The sequence below is a fragment of the Durio zibethinus genome, chromosome 22 (assembly GCF_047325235.1).
Source record: "Durio zibethinus cultivar Kanyao isolate XHJ-2024 chromosome 22, ASM4732523v1, whole genome shotgun sequence".
Taxonomy (NCBI): Eukaryota; Viridiplantae; Streptophyta; class Magnoliopsida; order Malvales; family Malvaceae; genus Durio; species Durio zibethinus.
In genome coordinates, this window is record NC_143183.1 from 8,737,615 (window position 1) to 8,748,034 (window position 10,420).

Genomic DNA, 10,420 nt, shown 5'->3' on the forward strand with positions numbered 1-10,420 from the left:
AGTCAGAGGTGAAATTCTTGGATTTATGAAAGACAAACAACTACAAAAGCATTTGTCAAGGATGTAAGGGGCTCGAAGATGATCAAATACCATCCTAGTCTAAACCATAATTGATGTCGACTAGGGATTGGCGGATGTTACTTTTAAGATTTCGTTGACACCTTATGAGAAATCAAAGTCTTTGGGTTTTAGGGGGAGTATGATCGCAAGGCTAAAACTTCAAGGAATTGATAGAAAGGCACTAGTAGGGGTGGAGCCTGTGGCTTAATTTAACACAAGAAAACTTACTTGGTCTAGACATAGTAAGGATTGATAAACTGAGAGCATTTTCTTGATTTTATAGGTAGTGGAACATGGCTATTCTTAATTGGTGGAGTGATTTGTTTGGTTAATTCTATTAATGAATGAGACCTTAGCTTAGCTACATGAAGGTCTTCATGTGAACTTTCGTGGCAAGATGACTCGTTTTTTATTTTTCACAATTTAAAAAATTTTTCACTATTAAAGATTTTTTAAAATTTTTTTAAACGGAGTTTTGTCCCCAAATATGGTACACATGATCCTTGTATTTTTGTTGGCATCCACAAAAATATTTAGCTAAAAAATTAAAGTGTAGAAGATTTTGTGGCCGTTTGAAAAAATCGTCCCCATTTTAGACACTTGAATAGCAACTGGTTGTAAACCTGTAAAAACTCTTATGCTCTTTAAGGGGATATGAGTTGTCAAGGTTTCTTAGAGATAGAGGGCCAATATAAGGGCCAAGGACTAGTACCCATTGTGCATCATGTGCGCACACTCCCCCTCTTCCTCTTTCAATCATTGAAACCCTCAATGCTGTTGGTTAGGTTTTTTGGTGATGCTCCGATGATGGTGCCCTCGACAAAAACATATGACACAAGCATATGCCTAAGCCTAGCATGTGCATCATGGCCTAGAATCAAACTTCAGCCAAGGCCTTAACCATCATCGGCATATGTTGGAAAATGGTATGGGTACATGCCTCAACCATCATTGACACAAGTTGGCCTTTTGTATGGGCACTTACCTCGATCATCATCAGCATATGCTGGCCCTTGGTGTGGGCACATGTCTCGATCAGTATTGGTATAATATGGCCCTTGGTGTAGGCATTGCCTCAAACACCATCAACACATGATTACCCTTACTGGAGGTACTTGCCTCAAACACCATTGGAACATGCTGAGCCTTGGTAAGGGCACAGCCTCAACCACCATCAGTACCTATGTACCTTTGGTGCAAGATATGCCTATTTGAAAAAAGTGTCCTTATTTTATACACTTTAATGTCTACTTCTAGCATTTCTATAAAATCTCTTATACTCTTTAAATGGTGGTTGTCCAAACCCTCTTCTCGCTCTACGAGGGTGGTTGTCTACTATGGTGTTCATGATGGGCCTATCATTATGTACATCCACGATATGTCCTTAGAGTAAAATCTAGGCCATGCATGCCTTCTGGTCATGATATTTGATGATTGGTTGCTTTAGTAACCTGTAGGTAACCATGGCCTTGATTGGTTAATATACATGTAAAAAAAAGGCTTAGTTGTATTAAGCTCAAGCCCGTGTCGATGGTTAATATTGCCTCAGACCCCAGTCAAAGTTTTGAATTGGGCAATAACTGCTCAGGGAGGTGCAAGCCAAAGCTACAATTTTTGGGCTTGGTCTGACCAAGTTTTTTGAGAATTTGGTAGTCTCGTGGTCCCTTCTTATCGACCATAAAAATGCCTTAGTAGCCAAGCCTGTGCGTACAGCCAATGTTGCCCAAAGCCTAGCAACAAGTCTTTGAATCAAACAACATCTGCTTAGGGTGGTGATAGTAGAGTTTTGTATGTGTGGCCTCTATCAAACCAATCATTGGTGGTGTCATGTCATTGTTGCTTGTTGGATGGCAAAGGCAGTCTCGTGGCTTTTGCTTATGCTTTTCTCATGCCAAGCAGTTATGGCATGACCTTGTACATCATTTTCTCTGTTCGCATGTCAAGTAATCAATTGGGTGGATTGTGGATAGGTGTGCATGATTCTGCCACTTGTATGCAATAGACATATGAGTGGTGCTATGGTTATGTGTATTGGCAGGCTTTATGCTCGATGCATCGAATTGTCAACCTGTCATCCTTTTCAATCTCTCCTATTGGTCATCGTACCCTGAGGGCACAATCGAGATCCTATGTTGCATATGTAAATCGATGAAAATTGAATCTCTTGCCATCTCTCATCCGTCTTATATCCTTAGAGGCTACAAGTTAGACCTCAATCATGCCCTATGTCCTAAGTTTACCACCTAAATCTCTATGGTCACATTGGTGCACAAGAGTTCAATCATGCTCTTAGATGTAAAACATTTTATGGGTATGGGTTTTGGGCCCTTGTTCGTCCGATGGTATGAATTTAACGTGCTCAACATGCACGATCCTTGTGCTCTACATTGGCTCTTTCTGTTGCTCGATCAATGCGTTGAGGCCTATGCAGGCCAATGTCCTGAAGGAATTCTACCTAGTTGATCTTGCCAATAGTCATATGCTTGTCTAAAAGATTAAGCCATGTATGTGTAAGTTTGAACTAATTCGAATATGAAACTATGAATGGCTCATTAAATCAGTTATAGTTTTGTTTGATGATATCTACTATTTAAATAATCATAGTAATTCTAGAGCTAATATGTGCAACAAACCCCAACTTCTAAAAAAGATGCATTTATTAGATAAAGGGTCGACGTTGGCTTTGCTCGTTGCTCTGATGATTCATGATAACTTAATGAATCTCATGGCCTTTATGTCATTAATGCATCATTCAAATTTCTACCCTATCAACTTTTGATAATAAGATAGTGACCTACTATGATGGTGATAGGTGACGGAGAATTAGGGTTTGATTCTAGAGAAGGAGCCTGTGAAATGGCTATCACATCTAAAAAAGGTAGCATGCATGTAAATTACCTAATCCTGACATAGGGAGGTAGTGACAATAAATAACAATATTGGCTCTATGAGTCTAGTAATTGGAATGAGTACAATCTAAATCTCTTACTAAAGATCCATTGTAGGGCAAGCCTGGTGCCAGTGGTCACAGTAATTTTAGCTCCAATAGTGTATATTTAAGTTATTACAGTTAAAAAGCTCATAGTTAGAACTATGGTTGGGTTATCTAATCCGCCTCACGATAAGCACCAGTCTACTTATCCTAACTATCAATGATGTTTTCTTGGCCTAAACTAGTCAAATCGTTCCCTTGACACTATATCTTTGAAGAACTTAGAGTGGTCAAAGTAGGCCTAGGCTTGTATACATTAGCTTGGGATAACATTATAGGGTTTTGGTTTTATTGTGTTAGCCTTCAGGATTAAAGTAATGATTAATAGGGATATCAAGGGGATTCGTATTTCATAGTTAGAGGTAAAATTCTTGGATTTATGAAAGATGAACAATTGCGAAAGCATTTGCCAAGATGTTTTCATTAATCAGGAATAAAAGTTTAGGGCTTAAAGATGATTAGATTTGTTCTAGTCTCGACCATAAATGATGCCAACCAAGGATCAATGGATGTTACTTTTAGGACTTTGCTAGCACTTTATGAGAAATCAAAGTCTTTAGGTTTCGAGGGGAGTATGGTTGCAATGCTGAAACTAAAAGAAATTAATAGAAGGGTACCACCAAGAGTGGAGCCTGCAGCTTAATTTGACCAATACGAGGAAACTTACTAGGTCTAGACATAGTAACGATTAATAGACTGAAAGCTCTTTCTTGATTCTTGGAGGTGCATGGCCATTCTTAGTTGGCGGAGCGATTTGTCTAGTTAATTCTATTAACGAATAAGACCTCAGCTTGCTAACTAGCTACGTAGAGGTGATCCTTTGTGGCTAGCTTCTTAAAGAGACTATGGCCACTTAGGCTAAAGAAGTTTGAGGTAATAAAGGGTCTGTGATGCTATTAGATGTTTTGGATCACACACACACTACACTGATGTATTCAATGAGTCTATAGCCTAGGTTGACAGGCCCGAGTAATCTTTGAAATTTCATTGTGATGGGGATAGATCATTGTAATTATTGGTCTTCAATGAGGAATTCTTAGTAAGTGCAAGTCATGAGCTCACATTGAGTATGTCCCAGCCCTTTGTACACATTGCTCACTATTCTTACTAATTGAATGGTCTAGTGAAGTGTTCGGATCATGGTGACAGGATGATTCACTGCTTGTGACATTGTGAGAAGTTCACTAAACCTTATCATTTAGAGGAAGGAGAAGTTGTAATAAGGTTTTTATAGGTGAACTTGTGGAAGGATCATTTTCGAAACCCGCTCAACGAATGACTTACAAATGCATTAACAGAATACCGAGGGGGTAAGGGTGCTTTTGTACCTCGAGCCCCTTCTACCACGGGCGTATGTGATAGTCATTTTATTCCATCTCTCAAGTAGGCAAAATGATCAGTATCATCAACCACAGTTGAATAACCCTTGGTGCGAATTATGCCAAGGAAATAGAATGAAAAAAAGCACATGTGCCATCCCTATCCCGTTCATAATTATGCACGAGCAACATGTGTGCAAGTCAACAAGCTAGAAAACCTATAAGGCACAAAAAAGTTGATTGGTAGGATCCCTCACTAGTGCACCATTGATTGACCTTGATTGTTTGAGAGTGGTTCTAGTGTGAGCACGCTTGTCAGGACTTGAAAAATGGTGAACTACACCTGAGTAGGGCGAAGCCAAAGGAAACTCTGATGGAGGCCCATAACAATACTGATGTGCAAATTATTTGTTTTACTTGGGTATAGGGGTGTGAGACTAATCAAAACATCTAGTAGCTAGTTCTTTTCGATGTTTCCCTTAGGATAGTTGGATCCCTTAGTGAGTTCTATCAGGTAAAGCCAATGATTAGAGGCATTAAGGGTGCAATGCCTTTGACCTATATTCAAACATTAAATAGGTAGGATGGTGCAGTTGCTTCGTTGAGCCACATCAGGGAATCTAAAGTTCTAGTGGGCCATTTTTGGTAAGCAAAACTAGCGATATGGGATGAATCAGAAGTCAGGTTACAGTGCCCAATTACACATTAACCTAGAACCCACAAAAGTTGTTGGTCGATTAAGATAGCAAGATGAAAGTCATGGAAGTCAAAATCCACTAAGGAGAGTGTAACAACTCACCTACCAATTCAACTAGCTCAAAAATGGATGGCACTTAAGTGCACAACCTATACTTGGCATCGGGGCAAGGACCAGGCCTTGATAAGTAAAAGAGCATGACAATCACTACAAAATGGGTGGAATGGCTATTAGTGTAGATCTTGGTGGTAGTAGTAAATATTCAAATAAGAACTTTGAAGGTCGAAAAGGGGAAAGGTTCCATGTGAATGGCACTTGCACATGGGTTAGTCGATCTTATGAGATGGGGAAAGCCCATTCGACAGTGAGTCCAGAGTGGGCTTAAAAAAAAAATTAGGTTAAAATTTTTAAATCGAGACACAATGGCTGATGGCAACTTAAAGAGTCTAGAGATGTTAATGGGGGTGTTAAGAAGAGATATAATTTCTGTTTAACAGCCTACCCATCCTGGCAATGGTTCAACCAGAGGTAAGGTCTAATGACTAAAAGAGCACTACACATTGCATGGTGTTCAATGCACTATTGACAGCTTTTGAAAATCTTGGTTGTACTTATAGTCGCATTTGGTCTCCAAGGTGAACAACTTCTGGTCGATGGAACAATGTAGGCAAAGAAGGTCGATAAAATAGATCAGTAACCTCAAGAAAAAGATTGGCTCTGAGGGCTGGGCATCAGGGTCCTTGTCTCAAACCCATCGACTATTGGTGTATTGCTTGAGCTACTCCCATGATGAGAACAAGTCACCGCGTGTTGGTTAGGAGATGGACTGGGAATGGCTCTCTTAAGGGCCTTTTGTCGAATGATGAACAGTCGACTTAGAATTGATAAAGATAAGGGGAATCTGACTATTTAATTAAAACAAAGCATTGCGATGGTCCATGTGGATGCCCACGTAATGTGATTTCTGCCTAGTGCTCTTAATGTCAAAGTGAAGAAATTCAACGAAGTGTAAGTAAATGGCGAGAGTAACTATGACTCTTTTAAGGTAGCCAAATGCCTCGTCATCTAATTAATGACTCGCATGAATAGATTAATGAGATTTCCACTGTCCCTATCTACTATCCAGTGAAACCATAGCCAAAGGAAGAGGCTTGGTAGAATCAACAAGGAAAGAAGACCCTATTGAGCTTAACTATAAATGACTTGAGAGGTGTAAGATAAGTGGGACCTTCCACCGAAATTGAAATACCACTATATTTAATGTGATTTTACTTTTTTTATGAATTGGAGGTAGGGCACGGCCCCTTCTTTTGGACCTAAGGCTAGCCTCAGTTGGTTGATCTGAGCGAAAAAAATGTTAAGTGGGGAGTTTGGTTAGGGTGGCACATCTGTTAAAAGATAACATAAGTGTCCTAAGATGAGTTCAACGAGAATAAAATCTCATACGGAACAAAAGGGTAAAAGCATGTTTGGTTCTAATTGTCGATTCGAATATGAACCATGAAAGCATGGCCTATTGATCTTTTAGACCTATAGAATTTGAAGCTAGAGGTGTTAAAAAAGTTACCACGGGAATAACTAGCTAGTGGTAGCCAAGATTTCATAGCAACGTTGCTTTTTGATCCTTTAATGTTGGCTTTTCCTATAATTGTGAAACAGAATTCACTAAATGTTGGATTGTTCACCCATCAATAGGGAATGTGAGTTTGGTTTAGACCATTATGAGACAAGTTAGTTTTACTCCACTGATGGTAGCATCACAATAGTAATTTGATGTAGTGTAAGATGAACTACTGATTCACACAATTGGTCATTGCACTTAGTTGGAAAGCTAATGGTGAGAAGCTACCATGCGTTGGAATATGACTAAATGCCTCTAAGTCAGAATCTAGGCTAGAAATGATGCATGCAACCATTGCTTGATTGTCAACTTGTAATAGGGGCCTATAGCCCCCAAGGGCACATGTTGTAGGTGCAGCCCTTATAGTGGACAAGCTACACGAGCCTTCTTAGAGCTCAATTCCCATCGAATGGTGGGTAAAATCCTTTACTGATGGCTTAAATATGCAGCAGGGTATTAAAAGTGGTAGAGTGGCCTTGCTGCCATGATCTATTGAGATTTAACCCTTTGTTACTTCAATTCATCTCTTCCTCCCATACATCTATTGAAGTCTTCTCACTACATTCTTTACACCACACCCCTTTAGGTTTGGGGATAAATAGTGTTTTCTATTGCAATCGATTCAACTGAGAGATGACATCACTTCCTTGAGCTTCCAAGTAAATGACAACCACATGCTTTTTGTATTTGTTATAGAGATGGGCTCACACTTGGTGTGGGCATCTGCCTTAAACTCCATTCGCACATGTTGGCCCATGCTATGGGTTTTTACCTTAAATGCCATCAACGACATCTGGCCCTTGGTTGGTGTGAGCAATTGCATTGAACACCATTAGTAAATGCTAGCCCATTATTGTGGAATGTTGACTAGGACACTATTACTAGATGCTAGCCTTTGGTGTAGAGTGTTCCCTCAAACACTATTGCCAAATGCTTGCACTTAGTGTGAGCACTTGCCTCGACCATTGTCGGCATAAGTAGGCCCTTGCTGTGGGTTGTTGCCTTAGACACCTCTTTACCAATTGCTGGCACTTGGTGTGGCATGTGTACTATGACCTTCCCACCCATGCACTTGTTTACCCTTTAATCACCATCAATACCAAATCATGCTCAGTGCATGTGTCACAGGTTTTGATCTTAAGCCAAACTCCATGTGGCCTTAGGTAGGGAATTGACTCTATGTGCATTAGTCAACCTACAAAAATCAAGTGCCTAGCATAATTCCAACTTGCCAAAGATTGTGCTATAGTACTAGGCCTTATAAAAGCCCATAAATCTTATCCTTCTAGGACTATGTTCAGGTGTGCCCACACCTGGGTTTGACTATGTACCCTTGCATTGCTCACCAATACCTGCACCTAGGCCTTGCTTAATTTTTTTGAACCTGAACACTATGCATGAGCCTTTAGAGTCTTGATCATTACTTGTACCATTGTTCTGGGTTAGTTCCCATCAATTTGGGCCTCTAGTAAGCCTTAAGGCTTGGTTTTCTTGGCTGTTAAACCTTGTTCCGCTAGAGTATGCACTAAGCGCTAATAAACACCCACACTTGGGCCTGGCTCAATTCTACCAAACTTGAACACCATGCTTGAGCCTTTGGAGTTTTGATCACTACTTGCACCATTATCCTAGGCTAGTTCCTAGTGACTTGGGCCTCTAATATGCCTCAAGGCCTGGTACCCTTGGCTGTTAAACCTTGTCCTGCTAGAGCTAGAACTGCTCATCGACTCGAAGAGAACCCCTAGGCCTAGACCAGCATGTGGACCATGACACATGCACATGTGTTGACTGCCATTGGGACATATTGGCCCTTGGTCTTGACACATGCTTTGAACACCATTGGCACTTGCTGGCCCTTTTTGCAGGCAATTCCTTCGAACACCATCTACATATGCTAGGTTACACACCAAGCATAGGTATCCTAAGCCCCAGCCACACAACATGCACACCACGACTTGACAGTTGGTGAGTTTATGCACATCTTTATATTTCTACTATGCCAATGCCATTTTTATGGCTTGTAAATTTAGATAGTGCTCATTAGCACTACATTTAGACTTGGCTCAATTCTACAAAGAGAGAACCTCTCTTTGACTCAAAAAGAACTCTGGGCCTTAACTAGCTTATGGATTGTGACACATGTACATGCCTTGACCACTATTGGGTCATGTTGGCCTTTGGTCTCAGTATATACTTAGACCACCATTAGCACATGCTAGCCCTTAGTGCGGGTAGTTTTGTCAAACACCTTCAGCATATGCTTGGTCGTGCACCACACTTGAGTATCCTTAGCTCGGGCTGAGTACTATGCACACCACGATAAGGTAATAGGTTAGTTCAGGCACATTTTCATATTTCTACCATGCCAATGTAATTTTTATGGCCTGTAAATTATATAATGCTCAACAGTGCCTGCACCTAGGCCTGGCTCAATTATGTTAAACCTAAACTACTCCTTGACTCAAAGAGAACCTTGGGCTGGACTAGCTTGTTGACAATGACACATGCACATGCCTTAATCACCATTAGGACATGTTAGCCCTGGGTGTCAGCCCATGCTTCAACCACCATCGACACATGTTGGCCTATTATGTGAGTAGTTCTCTTGAACACCATTGGCATATGTTGGGCCATACACCAAGTGCAAATATCTTGGTCTTAGGCCATGCACCAAATGCACCACGATTAGGCAGTAGGTGGGTTCAAGCACATATTCATTTTTCTATTACGTCAATGCCATTTTTACGGCTTGTAAATTCATATACCACTTACCAATGCCTGCACCTGGCATAGCTCAATTTTGTCGAACCTAAACACCATGCTTGAGCATCTGAAGTCTTGGTCACTGCCCGTACCACTATTTTGGGCTAGTTTCCTATGACCTGGGCTTTCGATAAGTTTCAAGGCCTAGTCCCCTTATCTATTAGACCTTGTCCTGCTAGAGTTGGAACTACTCATCGACTTAGAGAAAACCCTTAGGCTTGGACTAGACCATGACACATGCATAAGCCTTGACCACCATCAGGACATGTTGGCCCTTGGTCTTAGCATATGCTTTGACCACCATCGATATATGTTAGCCCTTTTACGGGCAGTTCCCTTAAACACCATTGGCACATGCTAGGCCACATACCATATGTGGATAACTTAGGCCAGAGCTATGTACCATGCACACCACGAATGAGCAGTAGGTGTGTTCAGGCACATCTTCATATTTTTACAGTGCTAATGCCATTTTTATGGCTTGTAAATTCATATAACAGTTACTAGTGCCTGCACTTGGGCTGGCTTAATTTTGCCAAACCTGAACTGGTCCTTGACTTGGAGAGACCCTTGGGCCTAAACTAGCTTGTGGATTATGACACATGCACATGCCTCAACCACCATCGGGATGTGTTGGCCCTTAGTCTCGGCCCATGCTTTAACCACCATCAGTACATGTTGGCCCTTTGTGCGAGTAATTCTCTTGAACACCATTGGCATATGTTGGGCCATGCACCAAGCACGGGTATTCTAGGCCTAGGTCATGTACTATGCACACCACGATTGGGCAGTAGGTAGCTTCAGATACATCTTCATATTTTTGCTATGCCAATGCCACTTTCCATTTTTATGGCTTGTAAATTCATATAACACTTACCAACACTTGCACATAGCCTAGCTCAATTTTTCAGAACCTGAACGCCATGCCTAGGCATCTAGAGTCTTGGTCACTGTCTGTACCATTGTTT

At 41.0% G+C, this 10,420-nt stretch overlaps 3 pseudogenes; all 3 read left to right on the forward strand.

Moving 5' to 3' along the window:
* The first annotated feature begins 2,512 nt into the window (after positions 1-2,512).
* LOC149512554 (18S ribosomal RNA) lies at positions 2,513-4,309 on the forward strand (annotated as a pseudogene).
* Positions 4,310-4,545: 236 nt separating this feature from the next.
* On the forward strand, positions 4,546-5,720 carry LOC149512555 (25S ribosomal RNA; annotated as a pseudogene).
* Positions 5,721-7,211, forward strand: LOC149512556 (25S ribosomal RNA; annotated as a pseudogene).
* Positions 7,212-10,420: the final 3,209 nt, after the last annotated feature.